The sequence below is a fragment of the Trichosurus vulpecula genome, chromosome 1 (genome assembly GCF_011100635.1).
Source record: "Trichosurus vulpecula isolate mTriVul1 chromosome 1, mTriVul1.pri, whole genome shotgun sequence".
NCBI classification, from domain to species: domain Eukaryota; kingdom Metazoa; phylum Chordata; class Mammalia; order Diprotodontia; family Phalangeridae; genus Trichosurus; species Trichosurus vulpecula.
In genome coordinates, this window is record NC_050573.1 from 159,733,304 (window position 1) to 159,757,713 (window position 24,410).

The 24,410-nt window shown below is 36.1% G+C and overlaps 1 pseudogene; it reads right to left on the bottom strand.

The window, feature by feature from the left end:
• Positions 1 to 1,533: 1,533 nt before the first annotated feature.
• On the bottom strand, positions 1,534 to 2,212 carry LOC118858882 (annotated as a pseudogene).
• Positions 2,213 to 24,410: the final 22,198 nt, after the last annotated feature.

Below are 24,410 nucleotides of genomic sequence, written 5' to 3' on the forward strand. Positions count from 1 at the left end.
TCATTGAACTTATGTACACAATAATCAAGTTGTAAAGAAGAATTATGACCAATGGAATGAATCATGAGAAAGAAGAAACAGAGACAAAAAGCCCACAAAAACAAAAACAGGAGAAAAAAAAACAAAGGGAAAAAAAAGGCGAGCATGAAGTGTACCTCAATCTGCATTTAGACTCCATAGTTCTTTCTCTGGATGTAGATAGCACTCTCCATCATGAGTCCTTTGGAGTTCTCTTTGCACCTTGTATTGCTGAGAAGAGCAAAGTCTATCAGGGTTAGTCATTACAGAATCAATATATCTGTGGTTATGTGTAATGTTCTCCTGGTTCTGCTCTGCTCACTCAGCATTTATATCGTGTAGGTTTTTCCAGGTTATTATGAAGTCCGTATCATCCCCATTTCTTATAGCACAATAGTATTCCATTAACTTCATATACCACAACTTGTCTAGCCATTCCCCAATTGATAGGCATCCCCTTGATTTCCAGTTCTTTGTTACTACAAAAAGAGCCGCTATAAATATTTTTGTACATATGGGTCCTTTTCCCACTTGTGTGATCTCTTTGGGATACAACCCTAGAAGTGATATTGCTGGGCCAAAGGGTATGAACATTTTTATAGCCCTTTTGGTCATAGTTCCAAATTGCTCCCCAGAATGGCTGGATCAGTTCACAACTCCACCACCAATGTAACAGTGTTCCTATTTTCCCACATCCTCTCCAGCATTTATCATTTTCCTGTTTTGTGATTTTAGCCAATCTGACAGGAGAGATGTGGTATCTAAGAGTTGTTTTGTTTGCATTCCTCTAACCAGTAGTGATTTTGAGCATTTTTTCATATGCCTACAGATATCATTAATTTCTTCCTCTGAAAACTGCCTGTTCATATCCTTTGATCATTTCTCAATTGGGGAATGACTTGTATTCCTATAAATTTGGCTCAGTTCCCTGTATATTTTAGAGATGAGGTCTTTATCAGAGACACTAGTTGTAAAGATTTTCTCCCAATTTTCTGCTTCCCTCCTAATCTTTGTTGCATTGGTTTTTTTATACAAAAACATTTCAATTTAACATAATCAAAATTATCTATTTTGCACTTTGTAATGCTCTCTATCTCTTATTGTGTCATGAATTCTTTTCCATAAATCTGATAGGTAAACTATTCCTTGCTCTCCCAAATTGGTTATAGTATCAGCCTTTATTCCTAAGTCATGAACCCATTTTGACTTTTTTTTGGTATATGGTGTAAGATATTGGTCTATGCCCATTTTCTGCCCTACCATTTTCCAATTTTCCCAGCAGTTTTGGTGAAATAGTGAATTCTTAGCCCAGAAGCTGGATTCTTTGGGTTTATCAAAGAGCAGATTGCTGTAGTCCTTGACTACTGTACTGCATCTTGTGTACCTATGATATTTCACTGATCCATGATCCTGTTTCTTAGTCAGTACCAGGTATTTTTTTTTTATTTTTAACTTTTTATTCCAATGAATGAGCCAGGGGCTCGAGGCTGCAGGCTGTCGCCACAGGCCCTCAGGGTCTTCCTCCGGCTGAGATGCACGCCAGGTTGTCGGGTCTACCCCACCAGGGGCCTGGTTTGAAGGCAGACCGTCATTGGTGCCGGTGGAAGACTCCGAGGAAGGGGGAGACAGGTGCAGGAAGGGAAGGAGAACTAGAGGTAGCAAGGCAGGTCCTTCTCAATCACCAGGGGCTCTTCCATGGGACCGTACCGCTTCACCACACAGCCATCTTTGTCAATAAGGAACTTGGTGAAGTTCCACTTTATTGCGTTGCCCAAAATGCCCTTCCCTCTGGGTTGGATTTTCATCCATTTCCATAGGGGGTGGGCATCATCACCGTTGACACATATTTTGCTGTACATATCAAACTTGACATTGTAGCCGGCAGCGAATTCTCGGATTTCTGCATTACTCCCTGGCTCCTGCCTCCCAAACTGGTTGCAGGGGAAAGCTAAAATCCGTAAACCATGCTCAGCATATCTGGCGTGCAGGTCGACAAGCTGAGTGTAGTTTACATGCGTCTTGCCTCATTGTGAGGCTACGTTGGTGACGATGCAAACATAGCCCCTGTACTTATCCAAGGACACTATGCGACCATCAATGTCCTTAGCAGAAAAGTCATGCATTGACCTGGCACCTCTCCAATCATTGCGGGAAGCGCACATGCTGCTGGAAAGGCCCGGGGCCGCCAGGGCTGCGCGCAGCAGAGCTGGCTTCACCAGGCGGTAGAGGCGGCTAAAAAACCAGTACCAGGTATTTTTGATGACTGCTGCTTTATAGTACAGTTTAATATCTGGTATGGCTAGGCCACCTTCCCTAGCCTTTCTTTTCTTTAATTCCCTAGATATTCTAAACCTCTTGTTCCTCCAGATGAATTTTGTTATTATTTTATCCAGCTCTGTAAAATATTTTTTTTTCTGGAATTTGACTGGCATGACTGAATAGATAGATTAATTTAGGTAAAAATGTCATCTTTATTATATTAGCTCAGCCTAACAATGAGCAACTGATATTTTTCCATTATTTAGATCTGACTTTATTTGCGTGAAAAGTGTTTCATAGTTATTTTCATATAGGCCCTGGGATTGTCTTGGCAGATGGACTCCCAAATACTTTATAGTGTCTACAGTAACTTTGAATGGGATTTCTCTTTCTATCTCCTACTGTTGGGCTTTGTTAGTAATGTACAGGAATGCCAAGGATTTATGTGGGTTTATTTTATATCCTGCAACTTTGCTAAAGTTGTTTTTATTTCAAATAGTTTTTTACTTGATTATCTAGGATTCTCTAAGTAAATCATCATATCATCTGCAAAAAGTGATAATTTAGTTTCTTCTTTTCCTATTCTAATTCCTTCAAATTTCTTTTTCTTCTCTTATTGCTACAGCTAACATTTTTAGTATCAAATTGAATAGTAGGGCTGATGATGGACATCCTTGTTCCACCCTGATCTTATTGGGAGTGCATCTAGCTTATCCCCATTACAAATAATACTTGTTGATGATTTTAGGTAGATGCTATTTACAATTTTAAGGAAGGCTTCGTTTATTCCTATGCTTTCTAGGGTTTTTAAAAGGAATGGTTGTTGTATTTTGTCAAAGGCTTTTTCTGCATCTATTGAGATGTTAATATGGTTTCTGCTGGTTTTGTTGTTGACATGATCAATTATGCTGATAGTTTTACTAATATTGAACGAGCCTTGCATTTCTGGAATAAATCCTACCTGGTCGTATTGTATTATTCTCATGATAAGTTGCTGCAATCTTTTTGCTAATGTTTTTATTTAAAATTTTTGCATCAATATTCATTAGGGAAATTGGTCTATAATTTTCTTTCTCTGTTTTGACTCATCCCGGTTTGGGTATTAGCACCATATTTGTACCATAAAAAGAATTTGATAGGACTCCTTCACTTATTTTCCCAAATATTCTATAAAGTATAGGAATTAATTGTTCTTTAAATTTTTGATAAAATTCACATGTAAAACCATCTGGCCCTGGAAATTTTTTCCTAGGGAGTTCATTGATGGCTTGCTCAATTTCTTGTTCTGAGATGGGGTTATTTAGGAATTTTACTTTCTCTTTTGTTAACCTGGGCAATTTATATTTTTGTGGATATTCATCCATATCCCTATGGTTGTCAAATTTATGGGCGTACAATTGGGCAAAACAATTCCTAATTATTGTTTTGATTTCCTCTTCGTTAGAGGTGAATGTACCCTTTTCATTTTTGATAATGGTAATTTGATTTTCTTCTTTCTTTTTTTAATCAAATTGACCAAAAGTTTATCAATTTTATTGTTTTTTTTCATAAAACCAGCTCTTGGTTTTATTTATTAATTCAATAGTTTTCTTGATTTCAATTTTATTAATCTCTCCTTTGATTTTCAATATTTCTAATTTGGCATTTAATTGGGGATTTTCAATTTGTTCTTTTTCTAGCTTTTTCAGTTGCATGCCCAATTCATTGATCTCCTTTTTCTCTATTTTATTATGTAAGCATTTAGAGATATAAAACTTCCCCTATGAACTGCTTTTGCTGCATTCCATAAGTTTGGGTATGTTGTCTCATTATTATCATTCTCTTGAATGAAGCTATTAATTGTTTCTATGATTTGTTCTTTGGCCCACTCATTCTTTAGAATTAGATTATTTAGTTTCCAATTCATTTTTAGCTTATTTTTCCATGGTTCTTTATTACACATAATTTTTATTGCATTGTGATCTGAAAAGTATGCTTTGACTACTTCTGCCTTTCTACACTGGATTGTGAGGTTTTTGTGCCCTAGTAAGTGGTCAATTTTTGAGTATGTGCCATGTACCACTGAGAAAAAGTATATTGCTTTTTATCCCCATTCCGTTTTCTCCAGAGGTCTATCATATCTGCCTTTTCTAAAATTTTGTTCACCTCCTTAACCTCTTTCTTATTTATTTTGAGGTTAGATTTATCAAGTTCAGAGAGGGGGAGGTTGAGGTCTCCCATTATTATAATTTTGCTGTCTATTTCTTCCTGTAACTCCTTTAACCTTTCCTCTAAGAATTTGAATGTCATACCACTTGGTTCATACGTGTTAAATAATGATATTGCTTCATTGTTTGTGGTGCCTTTTAGCAGAATGTAGTGTGGTTCCTTTTCTTTTTTAATTAGATCCATCTTTACTTTTGCTTTGTCTGAGATTAGGATTGCTACACCTGCTTTTTTTACTTTAGCTGAAGCACAATATATTTTACTCTAGCCCTTTACCTTTAGCCTGTGTGTATCCCCCTATTTCAAATGTGTTTTTTTGTAAACAGCATATTGTCGGATTACAGTTTTTAATCCATTCTGCTACCTGTTTCTGTTTTATGGGAGAATTCACCCCATTCACATCCACAGTTATGAATACTATCTGTATCTTTTTCTCCATCCCATTTCCCCCCTGTTTATGCTTTTATTTTTCCCTTTCCCCTTCCACTCCTCAACAAAGTTTTGCTTTTGACTGCTGCCTTCCTCAGTTTACCCTCCCTCTTGATTCCCCTCCCTTATCTTGCCATCTTCCACTTGCTACTTCTTCTCTCCCTTCTGACCACCCCCTTCCCTTTTTTTCCCCTTTCCCCTCCTACTGCCTGTAGGACAAGTTAGATTTCTGTACTTATCAGGGTATTCTTGAACCAAATCTGATGAGAGTAAAGCTCAAATACTGCTCTTTACCCTCCCTTCTTTCCCTCTGCTATAATGTGTTTTTGTGCCTCTTCATTTGATGTAATTTACCCTTTTCTACTACCTCCTTACCTCTTCTCTGAGAACCTCCTTTTACATCTCTTAATTATGTTTTTTATCCTTCTATCAGTTATTTTATACAGACATCTGCGGTTTATGTGTATCTCCTTCAAATGTGATAATAACTATACTATTCTCAAGATTGACATATATATGTATATATGTATATATATATATATATATATATATATATATATATATATAAAACATACATAAGATGATATAATCCTATATAAAGATGTAAATAATTTGCCCTTATTGATTAATAAGGTTTGTGGGGTTTCCCCCCATTTACCTTTTTATGTCTCTGTTGAGTTTTGTATTTGAAGATCAAATTTTCCATTGAGTTCTGGCCTTTTCATCAGGAAGGTCTGGAATTCCCTTATTTTGTTGAATGTCCATCTCCTTGCTTGAAAAATTATACTCAGTTTTGCTGGGTAGTTGATCCTTGGTTGAAGTCCCAGCTCCTTTGCTCTTCAGAATATCATATTCCAATTTCTCCTGTCATTTAATGTAGAAGCTGAAAGATCCTGCGTGATCCTGACTATAGATCCACAATATTTGAATTGTTTCTTTTTGGCTGCTTGCAGTATTTTCTCCTTGACTTTGTAATTCTGAAATTTGGCTATAATATTTCTTGGTGTTTTCAATTTGGGATCTCTTTCAGGGGGTGATTGGTGGATTCTTTCAATGTCCATTTTACCCTCTGGTTCCAGGACCTCTGGGCAGTTATCTTTCATAATTTCTTTGAAGATACTGTCAAGGCTCTTTTTTTCATTATGGATTTCTGGTAGACCAATAATTCTTAAATTGTCTCTCCTGGATCTATTTTCCAGGCCAGTTATTTTTCCAATCAAATATTTCACATTTTCTTCTGTTCTTTCATTCTTTACATTTTGTTTTACTACTTCTTGATGCCTCATAGAGTCATTAGCTTCCACTTGCTCAATTCGAATTTTTAATGAGTTGCTGTCTTCATTTTGCTTTTGAGTCTCCTTTTCCAATGGGTTGATTTTACCTCTCAGGGTGTCATTTTCTCTATTTAGATTCTGAATCTCTGTAGCCATTTCACCAATCTTATTTTTTAAGGACTTTATTTTGTCAGTGGTTTTTTTTTCCCCATTTTTTCCATTTTTTCTTTTATCTGCCTAATTTGGTTTTTAAAATCCTCCTTTAGCTCAAGCTTTTTGTGCTTGAAACCAGTTTACATTCTCTTTAGAGGTATCAGATGTGAGTATAGTGTCAGTGCTATCCTCTTCAAAATTGGCATTTTGAGCATGCCTGTCTCCATAAAAAGAATCAATGGTCCTTGGTTTTTTTGTGTCCTTCTTCATGTTGGTTAGCCTTTTCCTGGCTTTACAATAAATTTCTGCTTTTGGGGCTCAGGGCTCTCTGTCCCAGCTTTCTTATTCCGGGGATTGTGAGTCTAGTTATTGGCTTTGTGAATTATAGCCTTCAGTTTCCTGAGGTGTGGGGTAGGGGTCTGGCTGCCTGAAGTCTCTTCCCCTAGGGTTGCTCTCCAGCACTGTTGCTCTTCACCAATGTTCTCAGCTCTTTGTTGTTTGAGCTGGTGTCTGGCACTTTCCTTGGTGGTGCAAGGGTATGTCTGGGCTCCTGGTGTTGACCCCTGCTGGCTCTGCCCCTGTGGAACTCAGGAACTCCCACTGCTTGGTCACTAAAGCCCCACTTCTGTCTCCTCTATTCCAGCGTTTTTTCCCAAGGAATTCTCTGGGTAGGGGGGAGGGGGGGAAGGGATGATGATTAGAGCCATTTACCTGGCCATTATGTCTCCTGGAAGTTCAAGAAGATCCTTTTCAAACTGCTGGGCTGCAAGCTGGTGGCTGGTGGCATTGCGCTGCTGCCTCTCATCGCTTCTACAGATTCCCATCCTGTGTTGCGAAGCCTGGGGATCTCTGCCGGTTTCGGGCACCCAGCTTTCTCCCAGCCTGGTTCGCTGGCTTATTTCCACAGCTGCTTCTGTTTTGGTGCTTTCTGATGTAGCTCCTCACACCGAGTGCTCTCCCAGCCTACTGATCTGTCCCGTCGACCTTTTGGACTCTCCTGGCTTGGAAATTGGCCACACTCAGACTGCTAGCAGCTTCTAACTCTCTCAAATCTGCTCAGATTCACTTTTTTATAGGTATCTGACAGAGCTTGTGAGAGAGCTTCGGTAAGATGCTGTTTTCATGCCGCCATCTTGGCTCCACCCCTCCTATTTCTCTTTATTCCTTCAACTGTAGGAATTTATATTTTTAGTGACATGAAAAAATGACTTTGCCTGTAATCAAGGAGACTATAAAAATCAGTTTAGTGATTTTTTTTTACAAGCTGGGCTTATGTTTTTCTTAAAAGGAGAAATTCAAAAGGGACATAAAGGATGTTCCCTATTCCCAGGAAGATATGTTGCAATCACATTCTCTTGTATGTAAGGGGAAAAACTGATTTGATCATTTATAATAAAGAAAACCAAAAGGTAAACCTCACAAGGTAAATATGATTTAATTGAAATACATACATATATTTATATTTAAATTATACATATGGGATTCAGGGCTGGAAGCAACCTTGTGACTTTGTAACTCATTAAGTCTTAGTCCCTCTTTTTGTAGATGAGGAAACTGGATCCCAGAGAGTTGAAGTTACTGGCTCAAGGTCCACAGGTAAATGGCAGAGCAGGGATTTGAACTCAAGTCCCTTGGCTTTAATTTTGGTCTTATTTTCGCTCAAGTCGGTAACAGTATCCTTTGCATTTTCTTTTGCTAAAATTTATTGCAATAATTTCACTCATATAAAAATTAATCACTTAATTCTATATGGATATTATAAATATTAATGTAATGAGCAATGAAAATGTAATAATTGAGCAATGCACCAGATTTATAAAATATGTTTCACTTCACTTGTATGTAGAATTATATGTATAATATTTTTACATTTAAACTATCTCCCTTTAAATAACCATTTTATACATATCTTGAGCCTTTTAAAGTCAAAAGCTTTGCATACTATAAAGTCTTTGCAGTATATAAAATGCTTCATTAAATGTTATCTAACATGTCTAAAGCAATGCACTTGGTGCTATTATGTTTCCCCCAAGAAACCTATGTTTAATTAAAGCCTCAAATGATTAATTTCCACAGTTAAAAAGAAGTCAAAAGAACTTTGAGATTTGACTTTGCTGTATAAATGCACTGCAAAATTGGGAAATAATTCATCAACCTCGAAGGGGAAGCTGTAAGTGACAGTGGAGCTCTTATATAATGAATGTTAGGAAATTATATTATGAAAGTTTGATATTTTCTGCTTTTATAGGATGGTTGAGGCCAGGATTCTTGCACTTTCTTCATTCTTGTAGGATTAGGGGTAATTCATTCACCTCTTTAGACCTCAGTGTCCTCTTGTATGAAATGAAAGGGTTAGTAAGCTAGATAGTGTTCTAGACATTTCTTCGTACCAAATCTCTGATCCTCTTAACTATGTTAAGATATAGTAGGATCATTTGAAGAGCTGAGTCAAGTGTTGAAGATTCAATTATAATAACATCATTAAATGACTCGCTATGTGCCAGGCACAGTGAAAGGCTAGGGATATAGAAACAAAAACCTGTCTCTGACCTTAAAAAAACCTACATCCTTGTAGTGCTTAAACTTATATATAGATAAATAAATCCAAATCTGAGGTAATTTGAGGAGCATAGACATATGAATATCCAGGGCTTCTAGAAAGACTTCCCTAAGTAAAGTGATCATCATGGACTTTTTCATTGCATGTAGCAAAGCTAACTTTTCAAGTTTCTTTCTCTACTTCATTACAATTCTTTTCTTAAAATTAGCTTGGGCATTACTCTAGCAGGAATCTCTGTGCTTAGTACATCACTTAGTATATTACCAACAGAAGAAATTTAATGGGTCTGTTAAAAAGGAGTGGGATGGTGTTATAGTGGCGAAAAATGGAAATTTGAACAATGGAGTTATCGAATCATGAAGAGAGCACAAAGGAGTTTTTGAACATGTAAATCAGAATTTTATTGTATTGGGAATTTTTTTTCTTATAATTCAGCTTATAATTCATGTATAAAAAATAGAGTATGATGAATAGTTTCTCAGGAGAGGAAATATTATTGTGAAAAATGTCATTTTAATAAATGTTTAAGTAAAGCAACAGACTATTGATGCTTAGGTATTTGTTTGAAATTTGTTTAATATGCTTTAAGCAGTTAAAACTATGCAGTTTTCTTCAAATATGATGGGGAAGAACTCTATTTTAAAAAGTCCTAATGTTTCTTCCCTCCCACCCTGTCAACTTTCCCTGTTCCTCGCCCACACATTTGAAGTACAAAGCTTGAATTCAGTTAACAAGAACTTAATTTGCAAGGTACCTGAACAATGTTAGAAAATAAAATTGCATGGGAGCTCATTTTCCCAGTAAATGTTGGTGAAGCAAAGTTAATGATTATATCCAAACACAACTGGGAATGCCACATGGCTGCTGCTTGCAAGCACCATTTGTTTTCTCCCTTTATTTTCTCTTGGACCATTGCATGTATTTGGCACTAGCTAATTCTAAAAATATTTAATTGATGCATTGGGGGGGATAATTTAAATAGACTACAAAGAAAATAGCCTATTTGGAAGGTAATGTATTTGGTTCTATGGACTGCATTTATTCTCATGCTGTTGCCTATAGCAGAATAGAAGAGGGAGAGCCATAAAGTCCAAAAGCAAAAATAAACATATCTTTGAATGGCTTACAGAGTGTGCCAGGTTTGAAGCAGCTGCAGTCTGGGGATAGAATCAAAGAATCTAGTCAAATGGAAATACAGAATCAGAAACAGGGCCATGCACATCCAGGCTTGGTCTTAATATAGTGATATCTATCTATCTATATATCTATCTATCTATCTATCATCTATCGATCTCTCACATACATATATATCATACATAATAGATCGTTTTGTATAATATATATATTTTCCTTCAGTGATGCCTTCTAGCCCTGAATCTATAATATTATGATCACACTGCCTTATTATTTTCTCCATCCAAACTTATTTTTCCCTCTCACTTTCTAATTGTCCTAAAGTACTAATGGTTCAATGTATTACATTTTTGAGTAAAACATGTGCATCTTATCAGGGCCTTTATGAAGACACAAAGCTATAACTCAAAGGAATGACTCTAATACAAGGGATCTTAACTTAGGATCCTGCAAATTAAAAAAAATTGATTCTATATTGCAATATAATTTGTATCCTTTGTAATGCTATTATGTAAATGCACACACACATAATATTCATCTATCTATGAACATCATTCAGAAAAGGGGTCCATAGGCTGTACTAGATTGCAAAAGGAGTCCTTGACACAAAAGCTGTATAAGTGATAATCCTTGTTTTAATGGGATGAATGAGTTCTGAGGATATTTTTTATATAGTTTATTTGGAAATCAACTGTCCTGTGGCAATGTTGAATCTTCCCTTGATTGAAGAAGAACCTCAGTTTCTTCCATATAAAGTGAAGGGGTTTACCTGGATGACGTCTAAGATCCCTTCTAGCTCTAAATGTATGGTCTTTTCATGTTAAGCATGGTAGTGTAGTGTCCAGTGAATATCTTCCTCTTCGTTAATCTCTACAACGTTCAAAGACAAGATGGTTTCCAAAACCCTGTGGGAAAGGAATGAAACACACTGACTTCATTTTGTGACTCAATTTGGAGCTAGCTCAGTTCCCTTTCCATTCAATTATGGATCAATTAATACACCGAACCATTAATACTTTAGGTCAATTTGAAAGTGAGAGAGGGAAAAATGAGTTTGTCTTGTGAGAAAATTTCATCCAATTACTGAAAATGTGAGAAAGGTCTATTGAATTGTTTAACCTAGCCCTGCATGACTAGGAAGCTGGATTACCTCTACTTGTTGCTTAGAGACCCATAACTAAGGGCCTAAATTATGCTGACCAGAAAGATCCAAAGACTGATGCAAGGAATTTTCTCATAATTGTACATATCCAAGCGACCCATATGCTTTTTCTAAAACCTGACCCTGTGCTGGTCAATCAGTTATTGTTTCCATGTTCTTTTGATTGTTTACAGACACTTGAGGGGAGTGGGATGCCTCTTTTTTTGATTTCAGGGAATTGTATCTGTTCACTCTCCCCCTCCCAATTTGGAAAGTCTGTAATCTTGCTGCCAATTAGGAATCAGATTACATAATTTTGTATCCTGGTTAATGGTTTTCTTTTAATTAATTGGTCTTCTTAGATTAATTTTTTTAATAAAAATCTGTATTACTCTGTATTCAGGATCTGTGGACTGGCTGGTGAGTTCATTGACTTGCTTATTATGCCTATTTTGCTAATAAATTGTACAGCTCAGATGGTTTCCTCAGTTATTATTTTTTTATTTTATTTAAATTTATTTATTTAACATATTTGGTTTTCAGCATTGATTTTCACAACAGTTTGAATTACAAATTTTATCCCCATTTCTACCCTCCCCCCCACTCCAAGATGGCATATATTCTGGTTGCCCTGTTCCCCAGTCAGCCCTCCCCTCTATCACCCCCCTTCCCTCTCATCCCCTTTTCCCTTCCTTTCTTGTAGGGCAAGATAAATTTCTACGCCCCATTGCCTGTGTATCTTATTTTTTAGTTGCATGCAAAAACTTTTTTTTTGTTTTTGAACATCTGTTTTTAAAACATTGAGTTCCAAATTCTCTCCCCTCTTCCCTTCCCACCCACCCTCCCTAAGAAGTCAAGAAATTCAACACAGGCCGTGACATGTGTATTATTATGTATAACCCTTCCACAATACTCATGTTGTGAAAGACTAACTATATTTTGCTCCTTCCTAACCTATCGCCCTTTATTGAATTTTCTCCCTTGACCATGTCCCCTTTCGAAAGTGTTTGTTTTTGATTACCTCCACCCCTATCTGCCCTCCCTTCTATCATTCCCCCCTTTTTTATCTTCTTCCTTCTTCTTTCCTGTGGGGTAAGATACCCAGTAGAGTACGTATGGTATTCCCTCCTCAGGTCAAATCTGATGAGAGCAAGATTCACTCATTCCCCCCCTCACCTGCCTTCTCTTCTCTTCCTACAGAACTGCTTTTTCTTGCCACTTTTATGTGAGATAATTTACCCCATTCTATCTCTCCCTATCTCCCTCTCTCAATATATTCCTCTCTCATCCCTTAATTTGATTTTATTTCCTTTAGATATCTTCTCTTCATCTTCAACTCACCCTGTGTCTGCTCTCTCTCTTTTACATGTATATATATATATATATATATAAACACACATATATATATATACATACATACACATGCATACATATACACATAGATATATACATACATACCCATTCACTTACATATATACATAAACATATATATATATATATATATGCATATTCCCTTCAACTACCCTAATACTGAGGTCTCATGAATCATACACATCATCTTTCCATGTAGGAATGTAAACAAAACAGTTCAACTTTAGTAAGTCCCTTGCAATTTCCATTTCTTGATTACCTTTTCATGCTTCTCTTGATTCTTGTGTTTGAAAGTCAAATTTTCTATTCAGTTCTGGTCTTTTCACTGAGAAAGCTTGAAAGTCCTCTGTTTTATTGAAAGTCAATATTTTGCCTTGGAACATGATACTCAGTTTTGCTGGGTAGGTGATTCTAGGTTTTAATCCTATCTCCACTGACCTCTGGAATATCTCATTCTAAGCCCTTCGATCTCTTAATGTAGAAGCTGCCAGATCTTGGGTTATTCTGATTGGGTTTCCACAGTACTCAAATTGTTTCTTTCTGGCTGCTTGCAGTATTTTCTCCTTGATCTGGGAGCTCTGGAATTTGGTGACAATATTCCTAGGAGATTTCTTTTTGGGATCTATTTGAGGAGGTGATCGATGGATTCTTTCAATTTCTCTTTTGCCCTGTGGCTCTAGAATATCAGGGCAGTTCTCCTTGATAATTTCTTGAAAGATGGTATCTAGGCTCTTTTTTTGATCATGGCTTTCAGGTAGTCCAATAATTTTTAAATTATCTCTCCTGGATCTATTTTCCAGGTCAGTGGTTTTTCCAATGAGATATTTCACATTGTCTTCCATTTTTTCATTCCTTTGGTTCTGTTTTATAATATCCTGATTTCTCATCAAGTCACTAGCTTCCACTTGCTCCAATCTAATTTTTAAAGTAGTATTTTCTTCAGTGGTCTTTTGGACCTCCTTTTCCATTTGGCTAATTCTGCCTTTCAAGGCATTCTTCTCCTCATTGGCTTTTTGGAGCTCTTTTGCCATTTGAGTTAGTCTGTTTTTTAAGGTGTTGTTTTCTTCAGTGTATTTTTCAGTATTTTTTTGGGTCTCCTTTAGCAAGTCATTGACTTGTTTTTCATGGTTTTCTCGTATCCTTCTCATTTCTCTTCCCAATTTTTCCTCTACTTCTCTAACTTGCTTTCCCAACTCCTTTTTTAGCTCTTCCATGGCCTGGGACCAGTTCCTGTTTTTCTTGGAGGTTTCTGTTGTAGGCTCTTTGACTTTATTAATTTCTTCTGTCTGTATGTTTTGGTCTTCTTTGTCAGCAAAGAAAGAATGCAAAATCTGAGAGTGAATCTGGGTGCGTTTTCGCTGCCTGGCCATATTCCCAGTCAACTAACTTGACCCTTGAGTTTTTCAGTGGGGTACGACTGCTTGTAGATTACAGAGTTCTATGTTCCACGTTTGGGGGGGAGGTGCCAGCTCTGCCACACCAGCACTGCTCCTTCCCCAAGAACCCCCAACCTGAACTGGGCTTAGATCTTCGGCAGGCCTCCTCAGTTATTATTAATTATCCACCATAACCCATGAGTGAGCATGGAATGGTCCTGGTTCAGTATAGGTGAGATAAATAGAGACTGGCAGCCAGTGGGCAGCATGAGCCCTTAGTGCTTCTCGTGAAACATGAAAATCCTAAAGGACAAAGCCCAATCTGGGAAAGTAGTTTAGGCTTTATGTTGGAAGAAAATGACACACTAATAAGTCATTCTACAGTCAAGAGTTATTCAATAGTATGATGAGATTTACTTAGCCTTAATAGGATATTTAACAAGGATAGGCATTGAGGGCATGTTGAGTTTATTCAGCTGAGTGAAGCTCACTTGCTTGCATTACTGTTCCACCAGCCAAGCTTCTAAGCACACCTGGAGTTCCTTCAGTATTTGACCTTTCAGGAAATAGCATGAAATAATTTCTTTACGTATGGACTGATTTGAACTCCTTGCTGTCCAAGGGACTCCCAAAAGTCTTCTCCAGAACCACAGTTCAAAAGTGTTGATTCTGTGGTGCTCAGTTTTCTTTATAGTCCAACTCTCATAACCATACATTGCTACTGGAAAAGCCATAGCTTTGACCAAAACCATGACTTTGGCTATATATATGGACCTTTGTCAGCGAGGTGATGTCCTGATTTGCCATAGCTTTCCTCCCAAGGAGCAAGTGGCTTTTAATTTCATGACTGCAGTAACTGTCTGCAGTGATCTTTCAGCCTAAGATTATAAAATCTTTCATTGCTTCCATTTCTTCTCTCTCTATTTGCCAGGAAGTTATGGGACCATTTGCCAAGATTTCTTTTGGCAGTTAAACTTCAAGCCAGCTTTCACGCTTTTCTCTTTCATCCTCATCAAGAGGCTTCTTAATTGTTCTTTACTTGCTGTCATTAGAGTGGTATCATCTGCATATCTGAGATTGTTGATATTTCTCCCAGCAAACTTAATTCCAGCTTTTGATTCATCCAGCCTGGCATTTCACATGATGTACTCTGCATATAAATTAAATAAATAAGGTGACAATATATGGCCTCGTCATACTTCTTTTCCACTCCTCAACCAATCAGTTGTTCCATATCCAGTTCTAAATATTGTTTCTTGGCCTGCAAACAAGTTCCACATACAGAAGACGAGTAAGATGATCTAGAACTCCCATCTCTTTGAGGACATGCAATATTTTATTGTGATCCACATAGTCAAAGACTTTAGTGTAGTCAATGAAGCAGAAGTAGATGTTTTTTCTGGAACTCCTTTGCTTTCTTCATAGTCCAGGAATGTCAGCAATTTGGTTTCTAGTTCCTTTGCCTCTTTGAGAAACAATGGAGTATGACCCTGGGCAAGACATTTAGCCCTGATTGCCTCAAAGATAAAAAGAAAGACAAACAATGGAGTGGTTTTCCATTTCCTTCTCCAGTAGATCACCTTTTGTCAGAATTCTCCTCTATGACCTGCCCTTCTTGGGGAACTCTGCATGGCATACCTCATAGATTCACTGAGCTATGCAAACTCCTCTGCCACAACAAGAAGTTAGTGAACTTCGTATTATAACTTTATGTATCTTATATTGTTAGTAAGTTAACCTCTGTAACTGAATATCAAATGTTAAGAGTAAAATTTAACAAACCTGGGAGATGTCAGCACATTTCCTTAATGAAGAAATCTACATTATTACTTTGCACTAACAATTGCAAGATGTTCATGCAGTTTAAAATTGTATTTGTATGTGGTATTTTTTGAAGTCTTCACTTGACTCTAGTAAAAGATGTAGTTGGAAACTTTACTTGTAAACCATGTCTTTGCCAGAAACATTCCATGAACTAGGTGAGTTACAAGTTTTTCTTCTCTGATCTAATTATAAACCAGGCCACCACAAAGCAACACCTTTAGATCTGAGGTCCTGTCCTATCCATTTTCCAAATGCATCTCTACATTTGCAAAAAAACTGAGAAATAAATGTCCTCTGCTTTTGGTTTAAAAAAAAACCCAGAAAAAACCTTTATGTATCTAATTCTTGATCTGTTTATTTATTTTCTTTGGACTTATTCTTTCTATTCTTATCACACCCCATGCTTGCTTGCCTCTGTTCTGTTGCTCAGACTATTCTCAGTGCTTGGAAAGTCCTCCTACCACTGGATAGACTGTGCAGGTCTATTCAGTTTATCTTTTCAAACTCAACTCCAATATCACTTTCAAAATGAAACTTTCAATGACTTCTACCTTTTTTGACTTTAATATATTTTATTTCATTTAATATTTCCAAATTACATGTAAAACATTTTTTAACTTTTATTTTTGAAAATTTTGAGTTCCAAGTTCTGTCCCTCCCTCCCACCCTTCCACTACCCCTTGAGAATCAATGTGATATTGATTACACATATGAAGTCATACAAAACATATTTCCATGTTAGCCAGGTTCTAAAGGAAAACATTCAAAAACCCAAGAAAAATTAAGAAAGTAAAAAAAGTATGCTTCAGTCTACACTGAGAGGTCATCAGTTCCCTCTCTGGAGATGGATAGCATTTTTTTATCATGGGTCCGTTGGAATTGTCTTGGATCATTGTCCTCATCAGAATAGTTAAGTCTTTCATAGTTGACCATAATTATAGTATTGCTGCTACTTTGTACAATGATCTCCTGGTCCTACTCACTTCACTTCTTCATCAGTTCATAAAAGACTTCCCAGGTTTTTCTGAAACCATTTTGCTCATCATTCCTTATACTACAATAGTATTCAATCACAATCATATATTACAACTTGTTCGGCCATTCCACAGTGGATGTGTATCCTCTGGGTTTATAAGTCTTTGTCACCACAAAAAGAGCTGCTATAAATATTTTTGTACATGAGTGTCCTTTCCCATTTTTTATGATCTCTTTGGGATACAGACCTAGTAGTGCTATTGCTGGATTAGAGAATTTGCACAGTTTGATTGCTCTTTTGGAATAGTTCTGAATAGCTCTCCAGAATGGTTGGATCAGTTCACAACTCCACCAACAATGCATCAGTGTTTCAATTTTCCCACATCTTCTCAAACAGTGAGTTCTTACTGCCAAAGCTTGGATCTTTGGGTTTGTCAAACAATAGATTACTATGATAATTTACTATTGTGTACCTAATCTATTTCACTGATTCACCATTCTATTTCTTAGTCAGCACCAGATTTTTTCCATGATTACCTCTTTGTAATTTAATTTGAAATTCGGTACTGTTAGTCTACCCTCTTTCACGTTTTTTTTGCAGTGATTCTTTTTATGTTCTTGACAGTTTGTTTTTTAAGATGAATTTTATTATTTTTCTAGCTTTGTAAAATAATTCTTTGATAATTTGATTAGTATAGTACTGGAGAAGTAAATTAACTTAGGTAGAATTATTATATTTATTACATAGACTACATAGCCCACCTATGAGCAATTGATATTTCTCCAGTTGTGTAGATCTGACTTTGTGTGAAAAGCATTTTGTAATTGTGTTTAAATCATCTATGAACCTGTTTTGGCAAATAGACTTCCAAGTATTTTATATAGTCTGCAGTTATTTTAAATGGAATTTCTCTTTCTATCTCTTACTACTGGATTTTGTTAGCAACATGTAGAAATGCTGATAATTCTTGTGAGTTCATTTTATATGCTGTCATTTTGCTAAAGTTGTTAATTGTTTCATTAGTTTTTTAGTTGATTCTCTAGGATTCTCGAAGTATACCATCATATCATCTGCAGAGAGTGATAGTTTTGTTTCTGCATTGACTATTTTTATTCTTTCCATTTCTTTTTCTTGTCATTGTTATGGCTAGCATTTCCAATACCGTATTGAATGATAGTGATTATAATGAACATCTTTGCTTCCCTCCTGATCTTATTGGTAAGGTTTCAGGTTTATTCCTGTTGCAGATAGTGCTTGCTCTTGGTTTTAGATAGATACTATTTAACATTTTAAGGAAAGCTCCATTGGTTGCTATTCTTTTAAGTTTTTTTTTTTTTAATAAGAATGGGTACTGTATTTTCATAAAAGCTTTTTCTGCATCTGTTGGTAGAATCATATAATTTTTGTTGTTTTTGTTATTGATATGGTCAATTCAAATATTGAACCAGTCCAGCATTCTTGGTATAAATCCCACCTGGTCACAGTGCATGATCTTTCTGATATGTTTCTGTTTTTTTTTGCTAATATTTTATTTTAAAAATTTGAATTGATATTCATCAAGGAAATTGATCTATAGTTTTGTTTCTGTTTTTGATCTCTTTGGTTTATGTATCAATCCATAGAAATGTCATGAGGAATTTGATAGGACTACTTTTTAACTATTTTTTCAAATAGTTTATATAATATTGGGGTTATTTGTTCCTTAAATGTTTGGTAGAATTCACTCATAAATCCATGTGGTCCTAGGGACTTTTTTCCCCTCAGGGTGCTCATTTATGGATTGTTCAATTTATTTTTCTAAGGTAGTGTTTTATATCCTCTTCTCTTATATTGGGCAATATGTATTTTCTTAAATATTTATCCATTTCATTGTGACTGTCAGTTTTACTGGCATATAATTGGACAAAATAATGTCTTTAATTTGATCTTTATTGGTTGTGCATTCATCCTTTTCATTTTTGATTCTTTGATACTTTGATCCTTTTAAAAAATGAAATTAACCAGTAACTTACTTATTTTGTTTTTTTCCCATGAAAGCAGCCTCCAATTTTATTTTTAAGTTCATTTTTTTACTTCTAATTTTATTAATCTCTCTTTTGCTTTTCAGGATTTCCATTTTGGTGTTTAGCTGAGGGTTTTAATTTGTTCTTTTTCTAGTTTTTTTTTTTTTTTAGTTTCTTGCCCAGTTCATTGATCTGCTCGTTCTCTCTTTTATTGATGTAGGCATTTAGAGATATAAGCTCTACGCTGAGCATTGCTTTCACTGCATCACACAAATTTTGGTATGTTTTCTCATTGTTGTCATTCTCTTTAACAAAATTATTGAATGTTTCTATGATTTGTTCTTTGTCCCACTCATTCTTTAGAATTATATTATTTAGTTTCCAACTGATTTTTAATCTATTGTTCCCATGCCCTAATAATTCTGCTTTTGTTTGTGAGGTTTTTATGCCCAATACATCATCAACTTTTGTGAAGGGACCATGTACAGCTGACAAAAAGGTATATTTCTTTCTCTTATTCAATTTTTCCCCCAGATATCTATCATCTAAATTTTCTCAGATTCTATTCATTTCCTTAACTTTTATTTATTTTATTGTTAGACTTATCTAACTCTGAAACTTGAAGTCCCACACTAATATACTTTTACTGTCTATTTCCTCTTGCTATTCATTTAACTTTTCCTTTAAGAATTGGGATGCTATGGCATTTGGTGCATTTATGTTTAGCAAAGATATTACTTTGATGTCTGTGGTGCCTTTTAGGAAAATGTAGTTTTCTTACTTACCTCTTTTAATTAGTTCTATTTTTGCTTTTACTTTGAGATCATGATTGCTATCTGCTTTTTTTTTGCTTGCTTTTATTTTTGCTGAAGCATAATAGATTCTGCTCTAGCCCCTTATTTTAACTCTGTCTGTGTCTGTTTCAAGTGTGTGTCTTCTAAACAAATATTGTATCCTGGTTTCTAATCTCTTATGCTATCTTCTACTGTTTTATGGTTGAGTTCATCCCATTCACATTCACAGTCATGATTACTGACTGTGTATTTCCTTCCATTCTATTTTCTCCTTTTTATCCTTCTCTTTCTGTTTATCCTGTCCCTTCTCAAAAGCCTATTTTGCTTCTGACCATTGCTTTCCTTTATCTACCCTCCCTTTTATCACCTCTCCCACTCTCCACATCCACCTTTATCTTCCCTGCTGGGTAACATAGATTTCTATGCATAATCAATTGTGTATAAATATTTCTCCCTCTTTGAACCAATTTCGATGAAAGTGAGGTTCAAGTGTTGCCTATGTCCTCTCCCCATTTTCCCCTCCCTTGTAATAGCTCTTTCTAGCACACCTCATTTACGTGAAATAATTTTCCAAATTCTTCCTCTCCTTTCTCTCTTCTCCCAGGGAATCTTTCTTTGCCATCTTTTTTCCTCTACCATTCCAACATAATCCATGTACTCCTGCATGTTCTGTCTATGTAGAATCCTTCTAATGATAAAGTTCTTAGAAATCATAGATATATCATTTTCTCTTATAGGAATGTAGACAGTTTAACCTTATTGAGTCCCTTGTTATTTCTCTTTCATCTTTACCTTTTTATCTTTCTCTTCAGTCTTGTATTCAAAATCAATTTTTCTATTCAGCTCTGCTCTTTTCTTCAAGAATCTTTGAAAGTCCTCTGCTTCATTAAATTTTAATTTTCTCCCCCTGAAAGATTACACTCATGTTTGCTGGGTAGGCTATTCTAGGTTGTAATCCTAGGTCTTTTGCCTTCTGGAATATCATATTCCAAGCCTTCTACTCCTTTAATGTAAAAGCTCCTAAATTTTGTGTTATACTGATAATGGCTCCATGATCTGGTTTCTTTCTGTTTGCTTGAAGTATTTTCTCTTTGACCTGGTATCTCTGGAATTTGGCTGTAACATTCTTGGGAGTTTTCGTTTTGGGATCTTTTTCAGATGGTGATTGGTGAGTTCTTGCTTTGTCTATTTAGTCTCTGGCTCTAGCATATCAAGGCAATTTTCCTTCATAATTTCTTGGAATATTGTATCTAGGCTCTTTCTTTGATTATGGCTTTCAAGCAGTTTAATAATTCTTATATTATCTCCTCATTCTATTTTCCAGGTCAATTGTTTTTCCAATGACAAAGTTCATGTTTTCTCCTATTTTTTCATTCTTTTGACTTTGTTTTATTGTTTTTTTTTTGATGTTTCAGGGATTCATTAGCTTCAAGTTCTCCAATTCTAATTTTTAACTAATTATTTCTTCAGGGAACTTTTGTACCCCTTTTTCCATTTGAGCAATTCTTTTTTTAGTGTTCTTTTCTACAGTTTTTTGGTGCCTCTTCATAAGCTGTTAATTGTCTTTTTATAATTTTCTTCCCTTATTCTCATTTCTTAACCCATTTTTCCTCTGCTATTCTTATTTGATTATGAAAATTTTTTTTAGCTCTTCCAGGACTTCTTGTTTGGCTTGTGTCCAATTTATGGGGTTTTTCCTTTGGATGTTGTTTAGTAATCCAAGTCAGGTCCAACTCTTTATGATGTCATTTGGGGTTTTCTTGGCAAAGATACTGAAGCGGTTTGCCATTTCATTCTTCAGCTGATTTTATAGATGAGGAACTGAGGTAAACAGGATTGAGTGATTTGCCCAGGGTCACATAGCTAATAATGTCTGAGGCTGGATTTGAATTCAGGTTTTCCTGACTCCAGGCCCAGTAGTAGAGACTTTGATATGTTGATCTAGCCTCTTTCTGGAAACTGCCAATGAGAATTATGGAACCTCTGAGACCCTCTAGTCTAACTCCTTTATCTTATAAATGAGAAAACAGAGAAGACAAGTGACTTGTCCAAGGTAGCCCCCAGAGCAGCTTATTTCACTTTTGAACTGCTCTAGTTGTTGGGAAGTTTTTATTTCTATCAAACTCAAATGGGCCTCTCTAAGACCAACATCCACTGTGCCAAGATCAATCAATCAGATGAACTAAAAAGCATTTACTTTAAGTACTATGCTAGATGCTAGCAATAGGAACACAAAAGAGTCCTTGGTTTTAGGGAGACTTTAATATATTGGGGGGTGAAACTATATATGCATATATAAATATGTACAACACATATGCAAAGTAAATATCAGGTAGTTGGGGAAGTAGAGGCATCAGCAGCTTGGGGGACGGGGAGATCAAGTGGTGTTTAATTTGAGCTTTGATAGTAGATAAGGATTCTAAGAGCTAGAGGTAAGGAGAGAATGCATTTCCAGTATAGGGAAAGCATCTGAAGTGCCTCAGAAATGGGAGATGGAATGGCATGTATAAAGAACAGCAAGAAAGTCAGCTTGGCTGGGTCATAGAGTTCATGAAGAAAAGCACTATGGAGTAAACTAGAAAGGCAGACTGGAGCCAGATTGTGAGGGGCTGATTCTAGAGGCAATAGGGAGCCATTGAAGATTTTTGAGCAAGGAAATGACATGATCAATGAATCAATAAGCATTTGTTAAGAACCTGTTCTGTTCTAGGAACTGTGCTAGGTGATAGAGATACAAAGACTAGATAAATGAAACAGTTTCTGCTCTTAAAGACCTTGTATTTTATTGAAGGAGATAACAACAACATCGACATCTTTATCTATATATCTATTTCTGTATCTCTATCTATTCACAAGGTAATTAAGGAAAGAGGGCAATAGCCACTGGGAAGACCAGAAATGGCTTATTAGAACTGTATTTTAGTAATATCTCTTTTGAAGCTGTGTGGAGGATGGAGTTAAGGAAAGTAGAGACTAAGCAGAGAGGCAAAATTAGGAGGCTATTAACAATAGTCTAGTAAAAAGATGATGAGGGTCTGAACTAAGGTAATGCCTGTGTGGGTGGGCAGAAAGGGATAAATGTAATAAATATCATGGGGGTAAAATCATGGAACTGAAAAGATTTGGAAACTTTATTAGTTACAGAAGCTGAATGAGAATGGAGGATTAAGGATGACGTACAAAGGATCATATGAGGTAAGTCTAGAAAGGAAGGTTAGAGTAAAGGGCCTTAAATGACAGGCTAAGAAGTTTTTTATACTACATGCAATAGGAGGCCATGAAAGGCAATTTATCAAGAGAGTAGAGTGGTCAGATTGTATATTAAGAAGATTATTTTGGCAGCTATGTGAAGGGCAGATTAGGGGTAAGGAGACCAGTTATCAAAATAACGTAGTTGAAAAGTGACAAGAGCCTGAATTATTGTCAATGGTAAGATAAGGAAGTAGATTTGGCAACTGATTTGCACTCAAAAAAAGGAAAATGCTTCCTAAAAAATAGAACTGTTCATAAATGAATGGGCTGCCTTGAGCTCTTCAGCCGACTATAACAATTGTATGTGGGACTCATGGGTATGGTTTGTACTTCATGATTTCTGAGTAATCTTCCAAATGTAAGGTTGAAGGGATCATATAGATCCCTAGATGATAGATTTGGAGAACCACACCTAGTCAAAGTCGCTTGTTTCATAGATGAGAAATATGAGGCACAGCAAGATTGAGTGACTGGCCCAAGGTTACCTTAGTTGTAAATGGCAAAGCCAGGTTTGGACTCAAGTTCTTTGTCTCCAAATCCACTGTCCTTTTTGCTATGAAATACAATCTGTCACAGATTCGGAGTCTATGAACATTTCATTTGGGAGACCTGGTTTGGAATCCTGCCTGGAATTGCCACTTATTACTGGGTAACCTAAGACATAGCATCCTTGGAGGTTCAGTTTTCTCATTTGTGAAAGGATAATAATAGTTGTACTGTCTTTGATTATGAGGTTATTGAAAAAATCACATGAAATAATCTATGTGGGAAGTGAATTATAGCTTTAAGACACTATATAAACATAAGTAGTCTTGATTTTCTTTTTAGTTGTATTTTTTTATTTCAACATTGGCATCATCTGGTGTCCATCTGGCAGTCTCACCAGACCTGGAATAAAGTCTTTATGCACCTTTAGCAAGGTTTGAAGTCTATGCCCTCCTGTTACTATCTTCCAGAAGCTTTGTGCCTTCCCTGTAACACATACACCTTGACCTTTTATGGGATTATACTTATGCCCCACAGAGAGTGTAGTTTTTAGGCATTTGAATATGTACATTTATTTAAAAATTAATATTGAAAAATGTCTCTCAATACTCTCCCCTGTGCATTGCTCCTTAGGCAGCTGCCTCCCTAGCCTACTTCTAATCCTGGTTTGGCTTTCAGGAAATCTCCTTATCAACCTGGAGATGAGTCATCTTTTGTTTTTCCTCCTTCAACAAGAATTGCTCTCAGGCTTTCATGAAAGGGGTCCCCTGAGATAAGATTACTGGAGCATGGATGTCACTCTGTATTCTTTATGCTTCTTAGTCTTTCATAAGAAGCATAAAATAGTAAGATTGAGTCAATGCCACAATTCAGTCTAGGATCACAGAATGTTGGGGTGTGAATGGGCCTTCAAGGTCATCCAGTCCAATCTCCTTTATTTTGCAGATTACACAGCAGATATAGAGATAGGCCTGTGTGCCTGATGTTGTTGCTGTTAGAAAGTAGACAAAGATACATTACAATGACCCATACTATAAATGGAAGTAAAAGAATTTATATTTTATTAGCTGGAGGCTGAGAAAGATAACATAGAGCCAATTTGCTCAATTTACATATGGTGGCTTCACTGTAAAGGTCAAATAGGAAAGCAGAAAG